The following is a 19,338-nucleotide window of genomic DNA, read 5'->3' as shown; positions in this document are numbered from 1 at the left end:
GAATGAAATAAAAGAATATTTGCTCAAAATGATAGGAAAGATGCATTTTATTGAAATAAAGATTCTGGCCATAAACCCAATTCACAAAATGCCTCTTATTGCTCCTAGGCTTAGAGCAATAGGCATGTTTTGGACATTACTCCAAATTTAGCTCTAAAAAATACAGGGATTTCTTCCACAGTCCCATTGTTCAAAACACTCCCAAGTATGCAAGGGCTTAGAAACCTTTATTCCTCGGTTTTCTCTTCGGATACGTCGTTAAGGTCCAGATTCCTCGATATTTCTTCCAGGCTTCTTTTTTAAGGGATTGCAACTCTCTTGCCACCTCCTTCAGTTATCGCATTTACTACCTTGTCAAAGCGATTAGGTTCTGATGAATCATCGAACTTCACAATTCCCACTTTAATAAGCCTTTCGATCAACTTTTTAAGCGTAGTGCAGTTTTCGATTGAGTGCCCCATTATTCCTGTATGATACTCGCATTGGGTATTCGCATCATACCATTTCAAGAATAAAGGTTGCACGGGTTCCGAGTAGAATGGGGACACCACATGCGCATCAAACAGATTTTGATACAGCTCTTTATACGTTATCGGGATGGGTGTGAACTGGAGTTTTTCTGTATTTGGTCTCGAGTTGGAGTCTTGTCTTGAGGTGCTTTGATAGTTGGTAGCCACCGCCCTCGGCTAGCTTCCAGTGATCGATCTGGAAACCCTTTTCCCACATTATTCACCTTATTTTCATTTTTCTTCGGGGTTGATCTTTTGGCGTTTTCTCCCGTGTTTATCCTCTTACTCCTTATTGTGTTTTCAATCATCTCACCGGACATTACTATATCTGAGAACCTCATGGTAGTGCTTCCCAACATATGGGTAATGAACAGAGCTTTCAGAGTGTTGATGAAAAGCATCGTGGTTTCTTTCTCCGAAAGAGGTGGCTGGACTTATGTTGCTATTTCTCTCCATTTTTGGGCATATTGTCTGAAGCTCTCACTTTGTTTCTTTTCCATATTCTACAATGTGATTCTGTCAGGCGCCATGTCTGTCACGTGGCCATATTGCCTCATAAAAGCTTGTGCCAAGTCTTTCCATGAGTGAATTTTGGCACGGCTCAGTTGATTGTACCATTTGGCAGCTGATCCGATCAGACTATCTTGGAAGCAGTGGATTAACAGTTGATCATTATTGATGTATCCTGTCATCCATCGATAGAACATCGTAATGTGAGCTTCAGGGCAGCTAGTCCCATTATACTTTTCAAAATCTAGAGTCTTGAACTTTGGTAGGAGTACAGATCTGGGACCAAGCTTAAGTCCTTAGCGTCGATCCCGCAATGGTAATCAGCAGCCTCCATTGCTTTGAATTTCTCCTCTAGCCACTTCCAGCGGTCTTCAAGTTGCTTTGGCAGATCTACTCCTGCCTTTTCCAATTCTGCCACGTTATCAAGGTTAAGGACAACGAGATTGGATGGATTATCCCCCAGATTAGAGCCCGAGCCTATTGAGAAGTTCATTGGTACCGAGGCACCGTCCTGGTATTGCTGAGGCCTAATAGTGACTGGTACCCCTCGTGGGTGCACCTCCGGTTGTGGTTGAGTGTTTATCGAAGCAAAGCCCAGAGGATATACAAGGTCTTCATTATCGTTCCCCATAGTGCTCTTCCCTTTGTCGCGTTCTCTAGCCAGCAACTGCGCCAACTGGCCTATCATATTATTTTGGGATTCTTCCATTTTTTCCCTCATATCTTGTTGTATTTTAGCCAGTTGCTCTTGTATCTGTGCTTGTAATTACTCTTGCATATCCCTTTGCATTTGTTCTAATCTTTCTAATATCTGATCCATTGCTTTGGTTTTGCAACGGGTATTATAGCGGTATCCGGTTGGTTGAGTCTTGTTGGTTTCCAGATTAACTGAAATAATTTTACCTAATTAGGGTCCTTTAGTGAAAGTCTAATGTAAATGATGCAACGCAATGCAAATGCATGGAATGAATGCAGAAGAAAGAGAGGCGTTGATTCTGAATTCAATTTCATTAGAACAACTTTTCTAGAAAATAAATTCCTTTACATAAAACGGATTACATATGCAACATTGTCCTCATATTCCAGGCGAAAACATCTATCTTCCTCTTCATATCCGAATGTCACGGTCGAGTCTTGTGAATTTTCCAAAAGATGTCCCTATTAACTCCCTTTTGCTTGATCCAGGTCGCGACTCATTGCTCACTTATCCCCGCGATACTCGTCAGCTCCTTTAAGAAAGTCAAGACGAGACGGCTATCGAATAATCCTTGTCGGCTTGAATCCACGGGCAATGAAACAAAGTTTTGTATTACTCCGCAGACTATCAGCCTTCTTTTGTTGTGTTTACTCGGACCATATTCATGCAACCGTATTATAACCCACTTTATCAAGAAATCTATTTTCCATGACAAGCTCTTCTATTTAGCAATCGAATATGAATCAACACCTCATTTCTATAATGATGTAATGCAATGTAATCATAGACAAAACAAAACAAAACAAAATACGTCAGTACAGAAGAAATAAACAACAAAATAGAATACATATCTGGGTGACCACCAGGGTTTGGCGTGGCTCTACCTAGGGTAGGCTCCTAGGTCTCTCTATATGTGGTTCGGTTCTAGAGTAAGGGTACCTGAACCAGCAGATTCCTCGATCCTCACCCGTTATAGGCTCATACGGATAGTGTTCAGTTCAGGGGAATACATTTTCCTACGGCTATACGGAGATGAAAACCTCACGAAGACATAGGTACGGATGTATCCCAGAGCGATCCACTATCCTATACGGAGGTGAAAACCTCACAAAAGAATAGCTTCTCACTCCTACTTACGAGGTAAAATTGACCAATTCATGCAATGCGATATGCAACAATATATCAAAGAATTAAACCACTTGAAGCAAGTATATTATGAACTGAACCATGAAAATAACATACAACATGTAATGCAGTAATCGTAAATTTAAAATAGATTTTCAATTTTCGACAAAAGACAAAAATTAATCAATTTGTGGCTCGACTCTCAAAGTCCCCAGCGGAGTCGCCAAGCTGTCGAAACCATTTTTTTGAAAAAATAGGAATCGACTTTGATTGAAAGCGAAAATTAAAATGGGAGTCGCCACCGATCTTTATTAGGTGTGATCGGATCACCTTTGTTTTAATAAAACATTTTAGTTTACTAAAACGGTGTTTTTGGTCTACGAAACTCGAAAGACTGAGTTCGGGAGTCGGTTATGTATGAGGAAGGATTAGCACCCTCAACATGCCCAAAAATTGGTACCAAATTGATTAGTTAAAGTCTCAATGTCGAAAGTTGAAAAAAATCGGGAACGGATTTAAAATGTGATCCTTTTTTATTAACGTTGATTTTTTCTTTAAAAAATGCTTGAATTAGACCAATACGATTGTTAAAGATTTCCTTATCTCCAGATATCGGATTATCACATCCCGTAAGTTAGGACACAATACCATGAACTCCCGAGTGCAAGTTTATTTTTAATTTTAATTGGAAATCCGTATATTTTAAAACTCAAAAGGATATTTGGTAATCTAGAATCAACGAGAAAATCGAAACCCCGTAAGTTAGGGCACAATTCCTCGATGTTCCAAAATGCGAAACATCGCATTGTTTTGAAATTTTTGTTTTGAATAATAGCGAATTCAATATTTAAACGACGTACATTGTTTGTTTGGATTAAGATACAATAATTTATTGGATAAATGCAACGAGGCTTGATTCATAAGACGATGATATGAAATAAAATATAGTAATGAGCCTAGAGCAATGATACATGAATACGACATTATACGAATGAATAACAATAATATAAAAATACGAAAAAAACGAATTAAAATACACACAATGACAATGGTCATACAACATTCAAATAATAACATCGATAAATAAAGGCCGATGAATTAAATGATACAAAGGTATAAAGCAAATTAAAATAAATAAAATGTAAACAAATTTTAGAATGATAATAAATGAGTTTAAAATAAATAATGTAAAAAATGAATTTTTAAAATCAATAATATATAAAACAATTTAAGAAAAGATGATATATATAAATATATATACATATATATATAACTCAACGAGTTCAGATGCCCAAATATCCTAGTGACATGTCACTTGTATCCTAATCCATTCCTAAGGTTCAACGGGACCTTTTTCCCAATCATGTGTCTCAACCATCTTCTACGGAATGCCAATACTAATACTCGGTAGTATTTCACATTTTCCAAGTATATCACATAATTTGACATATTATCAAACAATTATCACGAGTATAGTATTTCATAATAATTATCATATCATTTAAATAACATAAAAATATTTAAAATAATAACTATATTACCAACATTTACATATGAACTTACTTGGCTGATTTGTAGAAGATATTGAAATTTAGGGACTATTCCGCAACTTTTTCTTTTCCTCGTTCTTCTTTGGATTCTTGATCTATAATATAAAATATTTCTACTCATTAGCATTTATTTGATTTCTATTTCACTTCACAATTTATGCTGTTCAAATTTTGAAATTGTACTTTTACCCCAAAATTTATAGTTTTTACAATTTAGTCCCTACTCAATTCACCCATCAGTTGAACTAATTCTTTTCTCAATTAACACTTTTATTTTATCATTATAAACTATTTCACAACCTTTGATATTCTGAATTTTAACACCGACATCTAATTCATAATTTTTTCACAATTAGGTCCTAAATACCATTTTCTATCAAAATGACTTAATAAAACAACCTTAATATGAAATTAGAACTTCAATTTCATAATAATTCATCATATACTACCGTTACTCAGCCAGGGTAACTTCCAATTTCACCCACCAAATCAAAAACTAATGAATTAGATGATTGGACCTAATTGCAAAAGTCTTAAAAATACAAAAAAATATAAGAAAAGATGATATATATATATATAAATTTTAGAACAAATAATGTACATATATATATAAAAGTATAAAATAGGTAATATGAAAAAAAAATCTCATAATGAATAATAAATAGAATATTTTAAAATAAATAAATTGAGTTTAAAAAGGTATATAAAATAATTTAAAACAATAAAACAGTCTTAAATAAATAATACATAAAACGATTTTAAAATAAAAAAGGTAATTTAAAGTAGAGAATATAAGACGTTTTATAATAATTAACATATAATATTTTTATCATAAAATAAAATAATATATAAAGCATTTAAAATAAATAACTTAAAAAACAATTTAAAATATCACGTGAAAAGCTTAAAATAAATATGCAAGAAAAAGAAATTTAAAAATACAAATAGTTTATAAAAAGAGAAACTAAAATAGATTAATATATATATATTTAAAATAATTAATATGTGCGAAGAAAAAGAAAAAAAAATAAACTTGAAATAAGCAAAAATAAAACAATTTAAAGTATAAGGATCAAGGATTGAATCGAAATCAAGAAAGAATTAGAGGTACAAATTTAAAAAAGAAGATCAGGGCCTAAATGAAACTTGCGCAAAATCACGAGGGCCAAATGGAAAATAATCCCAAATCTCAAACTGCGTCGTTTCACGTACTCCTACTTCGAAACTGGTCAGAGGACCAAAATGCATCAAAAACCAAAGTGCAGGGCAAATTAAAATAAAAGAAAATGGGCACAGGACCGAATCGATATGTGCTGCAAAAATGGAGCCCAAGATTTGGAAACACGTGGATCCCCCTGGGTATGGGTTTGGTTGAACGGGTTTCTCCCCCAAAACGACGCCGTTTGGAGCGTATGGGGGGAGTCTGAAACTACGTCGTTTTGACATTGTATTTAAACCCTCTTTTTTTTAAAAATCCTCATTTCTGCCCTCTTTTTATTAAAAAAAAACTAAAGGAACCTTTAATCTCTCCCCCCTCTTCCCCATGGCCAACAATCGGGTTTCTTCGCCGCACCACCGTACCACCACCGTATCCGGTGGCCGGTGATGCGTAAAAAGGGGCTTTTAACCTGCTTCAAACGGATCCAAAGCGAGGCTCTCCAAATCCGAAGAAAAACGAAAGAAAAGGCCTCTCCCCCTCACTTTTAGATCTGATCTAGACGAAGGAGAAGAGTCCTTCGACGACGTAACCGTGGGTTCTCCAGTAAGGTTCTTCCTTTCCATTTTTTGTTCAAAAGCAAAAATAAAATAAAATAAAACGAAAATTTGAAAGTAAAAAGATCCACCTTTTTCTTGTTTTTGCTCTTTGATTTCTTAAATGTGCGTGTCAAAAAAAATACAAAGTGATCGAACATGGCCTTTATAGCCAAATACACGCTCGTTTTGTTTCTATTTCTTGTCTGTTTTTTATTGTTTTTTGTTTGTTGTTTGCTATTGTTTTTGTCTTCTTGTTCGTTGCTTTCTTTTGCTTGCTTGTTGGTTTTGTTTTGCAGGTGACGTGAGCGGTCAGACGCATGTGACGAGGAGTGCAGCGCGCGTGGAGGCAGCAGACAGTGGTGGCATGTGGCGGCTGAAGGCTTGGTGGCTAGGGTTTTTTTGTGTTTTCTGAAAATGTTGATAGCTAGTGGGCTAGGGTTTAGTTTGGGCCTTGTAAATTGGGTAGGATAGATTTGGGTTTTGGGCTATTGTTTGATTTGGGCCATTTTAATGTATAAAGGGACTGTTAATAAACATTTGGATTTTCACTTATTTTTGGTTTATTTTATTTTATAGACATGGGTCCAAATTGGCTATTACAGAATATATTTGTTCAAATTAAATTAAAAAAATAACTTTGGGTCATTGTAGTTCCTACCACCCATCGTAATTAAATTTGCTCACCGTAATTAAATTTATTATTAATTTTCATCCCCTCATAATTTATTTATTAATCTTTTATATATGGGTTGCTTGCTTAGTTGCTTTAATTATCTTTTGATTCTTGTCAAAATATATTTTGAAATTAAAAAATATATTAAATATAAAAAAAATATGATTTTTTAATAAAAGTTGTTTTAAAGATAAAATGTGAAACTGATACCAAAAAATTTTAATCGAATATTTTATGTCATTATCAATAATTCAATACTGATAAAAATTGATAAAGATTTAACATGATTAAACAATTCAATAATATAAATAGTAGAGATAAATTAAAAAAATTCGGGTTTAGGAGGAAGTAAAAGTTTTGGGAGAAAGCAAAAAAAAAAAGTTTTGGGGGAAAAAGTAAAAGGGAAATTTTTTTAAGGATTTTGGGGAAGTAAATTTTTTGAAGGATAAGTAAAAGTTTTTAGGTAAAGTAAGAGGAAAAAAGTTGCTGGGGTTTGGGGAAGTAATTTTGTTGGGGGAAAGTAAAAAGGTTTGACTTTTGAGAGGGGGTTTAAGGGGAAGGAAAATAAAAGGGTTTAATATTTAGTTTATTCGAATTATTCGAATTATTTGGATTCAAAAATTCAACTCAATTCGTACTCGAAATTCAAAAGAAATTCAAGTTGATTCGATTAGCTTAATTGATTCTATTCAAATAATTCGAAATTTGAACCTTTTTTTTTTATTTTTTTCAGTCGAATCAAATTTTGTTCATCCCTATAAGCAATAGCTGAACAACAATTACTACAAAGGTGCCTTAACACATAATACTCAACAAGAAGCTCATCCCAATAACACTGACTACAGGATAAAAATACCGTAAACGGTAAAGAGTTGAGCCTAATCAACACACCAAAATGCTCCAAATGAAAGAAAAAAATGGACAACTCAAACATCTCGCAGTAGTCAAAGAGTCTGCCTTCCCAAATCAAAACAATCCTAAGAGGCTCCACAAAAGCCTATAAATTAAACCCCAATGAGAAAGCCTCAAAACCACAATAAGCACACATTCACGTTAACACAACTCCAACACAACCACAAAATAAACACTCAAACCACCTTCAAAGATTGAACAAAAAGAAATGAATGACCTTAAGAACCCAAATTAAGTTTTCTCTCTTTAATTTGCACTAATTCATTAATCACCTCATCTTAATTGCCAATAATATGTTGACCCTATTTCATAATCTTTAATTGACCAACACAACACCTTTAAATCCATTCCGTGTTAATGTTGCGAGATGATCGTTCATGCAAAGTTGGTGAACACTTCAATTTTTTTGGACTAAAAAAATGAATAGGATTTAAAGAGATTACTTGCAAGTCAAGTCAAACAAAATATATTTTCTTTCTAGAAGATTTATTATTTTTTAGAATGATATATTTAGCATTTATTAGTATTAAAATATTTCTTATTTCTTTCCATATTTAGGAGTTTTTTATAAATACCCTTGTTACATTGTTCTAAATAGATGAGTGAAAAATAATAAAAACTTGAATAGACAAATTTGTTACAAAATTTCTCTTTTTTTCTCTGCAGTTCTTTCTTTCTTAGTATTGAAATTCTAACAATTTGTATCAGAGCTATCTTTTTAAGGGCCGTAATTGCTTTTTCTGAGTTACAATAGCTTCCGCGAGTTTTTCACCACTTTCACCGTTTCTTTTCAATGGTGAAAATCATAATATATGAGTTGTCAAAATGAAAACCTACTTGCAAGCTTATGGCATATAGGAGGTTGTGAATACTGATGTCGAGCTTACACCATTGTGGGACAACGTTACAGTCGCCCAAATCAAGCATTATAGTGATGAGCAATATAAAATATACAAGGCAATGTCCTGTATACAGAATGGCATCTCGGATATCGTATTCACACATATTATGGCTTGTGAGACTCTAAAAGAGGCTTGGGATAAGCTAAAGGAGGAGTTTCAAGGTTCTGAAAAGACCAGAAAACAACAACTGATTAATCTCAGAAGAGATTTTGAGAATTTGAAGATGAAAGAGGCTGAACCAGTGAAGCAGTATGCAAACAGGATTATGGCGATTGTGAATAACATCAGGTTACTTGGGGAAGAGTTCACAGATAACAGGGTCATTCATAAAAACACTTCTTAAGAGGTATGAATCAAATATTTCCTCACTCAAAGACTCAAGGGATCTCTCGGTGATTTCTCTTTCATAATTGATAAATGCCCTATACGCCTAAGAACAAAGAAAAACATCAAGACATAAGGAGCACGCAGAAGAAGAATCTTTGTGAGCCCTAAGTATTGAAGGTGCGAACCCCTAGAAACATAAGGGAAAATAGGTTGGTCAGAGAGGAAGGAAAAGTCGATACAACATGGTGAAAGAATAAATATTCACCATGCTCACATTGTAAGAAAAACACTCACCCTAAGAAATATTGTTGGTATAGACCAGATATTAAGTGTAGATCATGCAAGTAGTTAGGCAACATGGAAAAGGTATGCAAGAACAAAGGGCAAACCCCTCAACAGAATGTGCAGGCTCAAGCAGCTGAGGAAGATCACATTCAAGAGAAGTAAGTGTTCACAACAACAAGTTCTACATCAAAGAACAAAGTCGTGAGAAGTTGGTTGATCGATAGTGGATGCACCAACCATATGACCTTAGATAAATGTATCTTCAAGAAGATTGACCAAAGTTGTGATCTTAAAGTGATGATTGGTAAAGGCGAACTCTTAGAAGCTAAGGGTAAGGGCAAAGTTGTGATTAATTCATCATCAGGTACTAAAGTAATTTTTTACATTCTCTTTGTACCTACGATAGATCAAAATCTTCTTAGCATTGGTCAACTGCTTAAGAAAAAATATAATGTAGTTTTTAAGAATTATGGTTGCATAATATTTGATTCATTGGGATATGAAGTTGTAACAGTTTCAATGAAAAATAGAAGTTTTATGTTAGCCTGGAATTTGGCAAACTTAAGGGCTTATACCAGTACAGTTGATGATACAAACCTTTGGCACAAAAGACTAGGACATGCGGACCATGAGTCTATTAGTCGAATGTGCGAAGTAGGTTTAGTTAAAGAAACAATAAGTGTAGAGAAACAAAGTGGTATCTGTGAAGTTTGCCAACTTGAAAAGCAAGAAAGGTTACCATTCCCAGCGACCAAAGCTTGGTAAGCTCAAGAAAAGTTGCAGTTGGTGCACTCTGACATGTGCGGACTCATGAAAACACACTCATTAAATTGGTGTAATATTTTATCTTGTTTATTGACGACTATACGAGGTATTGCTGGGTATATTTTTTGAATAAGAACTCTGATATAACCAAAGCTTTTTGGAAATTTAAAGTACAGGTTGAAAACCAGACTAATAGGAAGCTTAAAAAGATCAGGTCTGACAATGGAACTGAGTACACTTCAAATAAATTCCAAAGCTACTGTGAAGAAGTAAGAATCCATCACCAGCTCACAACATCTACACTCCGCAGCAGAATGGAGTGTGCGAGAGAAAGAACAGGACAATAATGGACATGGCGAGGTGTCTATTATTTGAAAGCAAGCTACAAAAAGAATTTTGGGTTGAAGTAGTGAACGCATCATTTTTTTAATAGATTACCAACCAAGGCTGTAGAAGGAAAGACTTCATTCGAAGCTTGGTTTGGAAACAAACCTTCTGTTTTTCACTTTAAAGGTTTTGGATACGCCTATTTTGTTCATGTTCCACAGGTGAAAAATGAGCAAGTTAGAAAAGAGGTCGCAGTGAGGTATCTTCCTTGGATACAACAATAATAGAAAGGGTTAATAGAATTTATGATCCTTCCTCTAAAAAAATTTTGGCGAGTAGGGATGTTGTATTCGATGAAAGTAAAACATGGAATTGGGATGTCATTGAGGCTGAGTAAAGGTTGGGCAAACTGGGTTCACAAAACCATTATGATGATGATGAGCTGGGGTCACAATCTGGTGATGAGCTATTTGAAGCAGACCTCGACGACACTCCAATAAGGGGCACGCGATCTATTGATGAGATCTATCAGAGAGCTGACGTAGCACTACTTGAACTTGCAAGCTTTGAAGAGGCTGAAACTATAGAAGGCTAGAAAGAAGCCATACGAGAGGAGATAAGCATGATCCATAAGAACAAAACTTGGAAACTCGTTGACAAACCATCACACAAAAAGGTTATTGGCGTCAAGTGGGTGTTTAAAACCAAATTAAATGCTAATGGTTCGCTCAACAAGCTAAAGGCGAGGTTGGTTGTGAAAAGTTTTGATCAATAGTATGGCATTGATTACTGGGATACTTTTAGACCTATAGTAAGGTTGGACATGATCAGATTATTATTAGCCTTAGCAGAATAGATGGGTTGGAAAATTCATCAGTTGGATGTTAACTCAGCCTTTCTGAATGGTTATTTGTAGGAAGAAATCTATGTGGAGCACCCTTTTGGGTTCGCAGTTAAAGGAAAAGAGGAAAAGGTATATAAGCTTAAGAATGCCTTATACAATTTGAAACAAGCTCCGCGAGCTCGGTACGAGAGGATAAATGAGCACTTCGTGAGCTTAAGATTTGAGAAGAGTCTTAGCGAGCCTACCCTATATGTGAAGAAAACTGGTGAACTCACTTTACTAATTGTTTCTTTATATGTAGATGATCTACTTGTGATCGGAAGCAGCCAAGTCTTGGTAAAAGAGTTTAAACAATAAATGGAGAACATATTTGAAATGTTAGATCTTAGGGAAATAAGATATTTCCTTGGGATGGAAGTGCGACAACTTTAGAATGTAAATTTCATCAACCAACAGAGCTTCGCATTGAAGATTTTGAAAAGGTTCTGCATGGCGAAGTGTAAACCAATCAGAACACCTATTGCACTTAAAAAAACTCTGCAGTAGTAAAAACTTTCAGAAAGTTGATAAGAATTACTATTGAAGCCTTGTGGGTTGTTTGTTGTACTTAACAATAACACAAATAGATATTATGTTTGCAGTTGGCTTGTTGTCAAGATTTATTCATTGTTATGATACTTCTCGTTTCAAAGAGGTGAAGAGGGTGCTGATATATGTCAAAGGAATAGTTGACTTTGGTGTTTGGTTCGCAATGGCGAAATCCTTAAAACTTATTGGGTACATTAACATGATTAGTCTGGATCAGTAGATGATCTGCGAAGTACCTCCAGATATTTCTTCTCACTAAGATCCAGAGAAGTCTCTTGGAGTTCAAAGAAGCAATCAACAGTTGTTCAATCCATAAGAGAAGTTGAGTATGTAGTTGCAGCAACAACGGTTAATCAAACAATTTGGTTGAGAAAAATTTTGCTTGATTTAAATCATGTGCAAGTAGAAGCCACTCAAATTTTTTGTGACAACCAGTCTGCCATGGCAACTGCGAAGAACCTAGTCTTTCATGGAAAGACAAAGCATTTTAAAATCAAGTATTACTTTGTGAGAGAAGTCGAACAGAGTAAGAAGTGACTCTGGTCCATTGCAGTATTGATGATCAACTTGTAGACATCCTGACCAAACCACTTGGAAAGTCGAGGTTTGAAGAGTTAAGGGATAAAATTGGTGTTCGCAGCATGAAGGCCAAGGAGGAGTGTTGCAAGATGACCGTTAATGCAAAGTTGGAGAACACTTCAACTTTGGTGGACTAAAAAATATGAACAGGATTTAAAAAGATTACTTACAAGTCAAGTCAAACAAAATATATTTTCTTTCTAGAAGATTTAGTATTTATTAAGATGATATATTTAGCATTTATTAGTATAAAAAACTTTGTTATTTCTTTCCATATTTAGGAGTTTTTTTAATTATAAATACTCTTATCACATTGTTCTAAATAGATGAGTGAAAAAACTTGAGTAGACAATTTTGTTGCAAAATTTATCTTTTCTTCTCTACAATTCTTTCTTTCTTAGTATTGAAATTCCAACAGTAACTCTCTTGAATCTCCAAATTGATAACACCAAAATCCTTTCAAGAGTCTTTAGACAGTCAAACAATCGGCTCCTGTTTTTTCATAGCAAATCTATTGAGAATATCCTTATATGACCTCGTCTCCTTACCAACATCCACATGAACAGACTTTCAATCATCTCTCACAACATAACTCATTTCAGGCTCAATTTTCTTGACATGGAAACTTGAACAACAAAACTATCAATCTTCCTACCATTACCCTCTGTTATCACCCTCCTAAGTTTAGATTCAAATTTGGAACCTAACGAAAGCAAAAGTGCAATATCTATGAAGCCTCTTACAATTATCATACACCACATCGACATCGGGGGCATTATCATATTGATTGAAAGCCTACCAAAGAGCTGAACAGATACTCTCTTGCTCAGATTATCCAATTATATTCTGAACTTAAACCTGTAACTTAGATTTTTTTTTTTTTGCTCAGCAAGATATTAATATTATTAATATCAATATAAAAAGAACATTGCCTTATAAAAAGATCCCAAAATGAGCATGGAAAACTTAAAATAAGAAAAAACAAAGAAACAAGTTCGGAAAAAAGAAAAGCAGTCAGGTCCAGTTTTAGCAAGCTCATCAATGAAGTCATTCCTTCATGCCACCAGCTTAATCATCGTAATTTCACTAAGTAGCTGATCAATGTATTCACCACCTCCCAAAGCTGAAAAATAGAACTCAACCATAAGCTCTTACAAACATAAATCATTGCAGCAAAAGCATTCCAAAGGGAAAAATGAAAAACAACAACCCATTACTCCAATCATAACCACACCCTTTCATACCAAACCATTCCATTGAATTAATTAGGGGCGCAAATTAGAAGTCGAAATTAAATTGTAATTTTTACGATAATAAAAATATAATCTTTAAATGATTAAATCAAAATTTTATTATTTTTAGAGGGTTAAAGTGTACTTTTAATTTTATTAATTTAAAATTTCAAAAATTTTAAAAGACTTAAATGAAAATTTTTTTATTTTAAGTAGCCGACTCCTAGAATCAATTGATTTTTTTTTTGAATAAATCCTTGAACTCTTAAAAAGACACAATTTGGTATTGATGTCGAGAACCACAATCTTATTAATTAGTCATGCACCAATCACAAGAAGAAAAATTTAAAAAGTAATTTATTCAACATGTTAAGAAAATTTTAATATTTAAACAATTTATTTAAAGTTATTGATCCACAAACCAACTCACACATTAACTTATATTCATACCTGATTTTGAAAATTATCATAAATTTATTTTTTATAATTAATAAGATTTAATTGTAAATTAATTTTTACCTTAATTAACTTAAATTTTATAAAGAAAATTAGAAACCCAGCGAAAGCAGGGCTCAAAACTAGTTTTCCATAATTTGCTTGGGTACTATTAATATAAATAGAGATAAATATTAAAATTATATATGAATTTTGATCTAATATGTAATTGTATATATGAATTTTAATTTGATATAATTATACACGTGAAACTCTAATTATGGTTCAAATATATACTTGAAATTTTAATTTTCATGTACATTTAAAGAAATAAATACATCAATTTATTTTTGTATTGAATAAATATAATTATTTATGTATGCAATATATAAACATAAAATGATGTTATATTAATAATTGTGTTAATAATTTATAAGAATTGGATCAAATCAAAATTTCATTATAAAATTACACAAATCAAAGTTAATATATACAATTGCATATTAAACCATAATCCATGTATAGCTTTGAGATTTATCCCTTATTATAAATCATGTTATTTATCATATAATACTATTTTATAATTATTTTTTTAATTATAAAGTTTATCAAATGTTATTGATAAATTACAATGATAATGATTAGACCATTCCACTATTAAAATTATCAATTTGAGCACTAATATTAATAATATAAAAAATTTAGGTCACCTAATTATTAGAGACTAAAGATTGTGAATTAATGTTAGTACTAGACCTGCCCATGGGCCGGGTTGAAGACTTGTCCGAAAAGTAGAAGGGTTTGGGTAAAAATATAGGCTTGAAAAATGAATTTGGGCAAAGAATAAAGCCCGTTTTCTAAACGGGCCGAGCCTTAGGTAAGTTTTTTTGCCTAGTCCGGGTATGAATACAAAAAAAATCAATTTTTTTTACTGTTATTTGCTATTTTTTTTCTTGCTATTTTCTTGTTGTTTTTTTCACTATTTTGCTACAATTTCACAATTATGTTACTACTATTTTGTTGTTATTATTTGAATATTGTATAATCTTGTTTTATTGTTAATTTTGTTGTTATTTTTCACATTTGCTTGTTAAATTGTATTTATTTTAGTGTTGTTTAAGTATATATATATTTATTTTTAATTTGTTGTGAAACATTTATTTTAATGTTTTTAGTATTTATGGTGTATTATATATATATTTTTAAAATTATATAAAAAATTAATACGAGTTGAGTTTAGTCAAAATTTTAAGATAATTTTTCGGGCCAATCTAGGCCGACTCATAGACACATTTAGTTAGTACCATACATAATATATATTAGATGATATATAGTGTTATCAATTCTTTCAATATATAAAAAATAATTTTTATAATTAAGATTAAAATGACAAATTTTATAAATATTAAAGATTAAATTTGTTAATTTTTTTAGATTTAGCTTCTGTTATCTGTTGTAACTGACTAAATTCAGTATCTTTGGACTCTTTTTATTCTAATAAGTTATCATTTTGAAAGAGCAGAAAAATAAAATGAATACTAGTTATGTTCATCCAGAGACTCATAATTTTGGTTACATATTGCAATGACCCAGCAGATGGATGGGTTATCTCTGTAAGAGGTACACAATCTACTCGGGTTTAGTTTGAAAATTTTTTTTTACAGTAATCCTTGATTTCAGCGGTCAGTGACTAATAAAAAAGAAATAATTGTATAAAATTATAATTTCACTTTATTTTTATATATTTTTTCAATAGAAAAATTTTCAATAAAAAAATACAAATCAAAATTTTCATTAATTAATAATTCAAAATTTTGAACCTTCAACTAAAATTTAAGAAGTAATGACTATAAAAGTCTATAATCAGCGGAGCAGTTTTGACTTCACTTTGGCCCACCATCTTTTGGGGGTGTCTCTAGGAATGGAGAAATTCTGCTTGAGGACAGTAGTGGCTTCCGCGTGGGTCATAGGCTTCTTATGGCGAACCGTAACACTGAGCCCAAACCAAAAGATAGAGGAAGATCTTGACTTCGAAAGCAATAAATTTGATCCATATTGGGTTAATTGATTAGCCGGGAAATCACTAACCATTATTATTATCACAGCCTATAAAAAAAATTAAGCTTAAAGATGGCCTCACCTTTTTGTTGCACTACCCGTGTTCTTTCTTATGTTTCGATTGCACTCGTGGTCACCATTTTTCCAACTTTGGGTACTGGTTCTACCAGATTAGTCACAACATCCGAGCTAGAAATGGAAGCAAAAGCTATCCTTCATTTAGGTTGGTGGAGTTGGCACAGCAATGACACTCACAAACGTTGCAGCTGGGTAGGTATATCATGCAATGAAGCTGGGAGCATCACCAGCATTGATTGTTCACGGTTTGCGGTTAGTGGAAGCATCTCGCCTCAAATATGTGCTTTATCTTCTCTCGAGCACCTTGATCTTTCTTACAATAATATAATAGGTGAGTTACCTCAATCCCTTGGAAAACTTACACGTTTAAAAGGGCTCAATCTTTCCAGAAACTTTGTTGAAGGTTCTATCCCTTCAGGCTGTGGAAACTTGGAAAGTTTGAAGCTGTTGGACCTATCGCATAATAGAATTACTGGCCCTATCCCTTCTACCTTGGGCAACTTAACCACTTTAAAAATGTTGAACCTATCCAAAAACCAAATTAGTGGTCCTTTCCCTTCTACCTTAGGCAAATTAACCAATTTAAAACAGTTGGACTTATCCTTTAATCAAATCACTGGGGTAATTCCTCGTGAAATTGGAAACCTAAAGGATTTGTGTGAATTGAATCTAAGTAAAAACAAGCTCAATGGTTCGATCCCTTTGTCAATATTTAATTTATCCAGATTGAGCATTCTCTATCTTGATTCCAATCTTTTAGAAGGTCCCTTACCACAAGAAATGAAGAATTTGAAAGCTTTAATTTCCTTGACCTCTCCAGTAACAATTTGATTGTTCCTATTCCATCTCAAATTGGAAATTGCTCAAACTTACAAGAATTGTCTTTGAGTAACAATCATATAACTGGAAGCATTCCCTTTGAAGTCTTCAGTTGCCCTCATTATACTCTTGATCTCAGTCATAACTTCATCGAGGGAGAAATACCGCATCAATTTGATAACGATCTTTACTTTCAGGTTTTGGATCTTAGCCACAACAATCTAACAGGCATGATTCCTGCATATTTGTGGGTGTCGTATGTGCTCAATCTGTCCTATAATTCTCTAGACGGTCCTATACCAGGGCATTTGAGTGAATTTTCATCTGATTCATTTTGGGGAAACAAGTATTTATGTGGAAACATACGAGGTTTCTCTCCTTGCCCTTCTACATCAAGCAACAAGTTAAAAATTGTTGAAATCATTCTTCCCGTTCTCTGTTTTTTGGCCTTCTTGGCTTTAGGAGTCTTACTCTTCCTTAGATCCAGAGCAAAAGATAACATTCCTGAACCAAATGTCACAAAAAATGGAGATTTATTCTCAATCTTGAACTTTGACGGAAGAATTGCATTTGAAGATATCATTGAGGCGACCAACGACTTTGACATCCGATACTGTATTGGGACTGGTGGTTATGGTAGTGTTTATAGAGCGCAGTTACCAAGTGGAAAGATTGTTGCCTTGAAGAAACTTCATCGTAGAGAAGCAGAGGTCCTAGCTTTTGACAAGAGTTTCAAGAATGAGGCAAAAATATTATCAGAAATACGACACAAGAACATAGTGAAGCTTCATGGATTTTGTCTCCATAATCGTTGCATGTTTTTGATTTACGAATACATGGCTCGAGGGAGCTTATTTTGTGTTCTCGCCTATGATAATGAAGCAATGGAGCTGGATTGGACCAAAAGAGTGAAGATAATCAAAGATACAGCATGTGCTTTATCTTATCTGCATCATGATTGCCACCCACCAATAGTTCACCGAGACATATCAAGCAATAACATTTTATTGAACTCCAATCTTGAGGCTTGTGTCTCGGATTTTGGCACAGCTAGACTCATTGATCCTGATTCGTCTATTCAAACAATGCTTGTTGGCACCTACGGTTATATTGCACCAGGTCAAGTTTCTAAGCTTTGAGTCTGCTTTTGTTTTGTTATTCGACTTTGGGTTGTAAGTATGCCTTTGAGGTATTGAAAACTTGACCCCAATTCTTAAACCATAATGAAAAGTGGCATATTAGCTATTTTTAAATTGCTTGTGGTTAAAGATTAGCAACAGTTTATGCATATAGTGCCATGAATTATCAAGTGCTGGAGTTCTTTTGTTATAAAGACTCTCGATTTTCGATCTTTTAAATTATTTTAACGATTATATTTTAATTGGGTTTCTTTTGTTGTTAAATGCAGAACTTGCTTATACTATGGTTGTAACTGAAAAATGTGATGTCTAATGTTTTGGAGTATTGGCACTTGAAACACTCATGGGAAAGCATCCTGGTGAACTCTTGGTATCATTATCCGCATCATCTTCCAATAATATAATGTTAAGTGATATTTTAGATCCACGCTTACCGCTTCCAAGCGATCGAAGAGTCGCAAAGGATATTGTTTTCGCTACAACAATGGCCTTTGCTTGCTTAAGGTCGAACCCAAACTTCCGACCAGCAATGAAGTGTGTGTCTCAAGTGTTTCTTTCCCGGAAAAGACCAGTAGCAGATCGTCTCCAAGCTATCTCTCTGCTGCAACTCAAGGAGCATGGTCTGTATATGGATGATGAAGCCAAAATTCAATCTCAGATGTCAGGGGATATTGTTGAACTCCATGCTAGTTCTTCAAGTTGATTTTCAGGTGTAGCATTATTTGAACAATGCAAGGCATCTTTGTGTTATTTGATCTCTTCACTCCCTGTCTTTGCATTCAATATCAGATGCTTGTCAATTCTATCATTGTGATTTTGTGTTTGGTTTTGCAGATATTAGCCATCAAATCTCCATTATCCAAATCCACTCTAAAATTCGGTTATCTATTATTTAAATTCACTTTAGTTTTATGAATAATTAATCCAGATTAACAAAACTATTTTTAAAATTTTATGAAAAGTTTTAAAATCAAAATTTATCATTTTGTAAACGTTGAGGGTTAAATTTATTAAATTTTTTTTAGAATTTAACTAAAATGACAAATTTGATACACATTGAAGGCTAAATTTGTTGAATTTTTCATATTTAGAATCAATTAGATAGAATGTATAGACATTAAATGGTTAAATTTATTATTAGACCAATAAAAAAAAGCTCACAACAGCTTTCTGTCACTCATCTAAAGGCAACTAATAGGAGAGTGAGTATAATATTTGATTTTGAAAAG

At 33.5% G+C, this 19,338-nt stretch overlaps 1 long non-coding RNA gene and 1 pseudogene across 1 annotated transcript; both read left to right on the top strand.

The window, feature by feature from the left end:
• The first annotated feature begins 5,722 nt into the window (after positions 1 to 5,722).
• Positions 5,723 to 6,698, top strand: LOC121206502 (uncharacterized). Its single transcript, XR_005901541.1, has 2 exons — positions 5,723 to 6,153; positions 6,443 to 6,698. It is a non-coding gene; the product is annotated as an uncharacterized lncRNA (long non-coding RNA).
• Positions 6,699 to 15,874: 9,176 nt separating this feature from the next.
• Positions 15,875 to 18,936, top strand: LOC107888627 (probable leucine-rich repeat receptor-like protein kinase At1g35710; annotated as a pseudogene).
• The last annotated feature ends 402 nt before the right edge of the window (positions 18,937 to 19,338 follow it).

Source organism: Gossypium hirsutum, chromosome A09, assembly GCF_007990345.1.
Source record: "Gossypium hirsutum isolate 1008001.06 chromosome A09, Gossypium_hirsutum_v2.1, whole genome shotgun sequence".
Taxonomy (NCBI): Eukaryota; Viridiplantae; Streptophyta; class Magnoliopsida; order Malvales; family Malvaceae; genus Gossypium; species Gossypium hirsutum.
The sequence above is the reverse complement of the archived record's forward strand: the minus strand, read 5'-3'. Positions and strand labels throughout refer to the sequence as shown.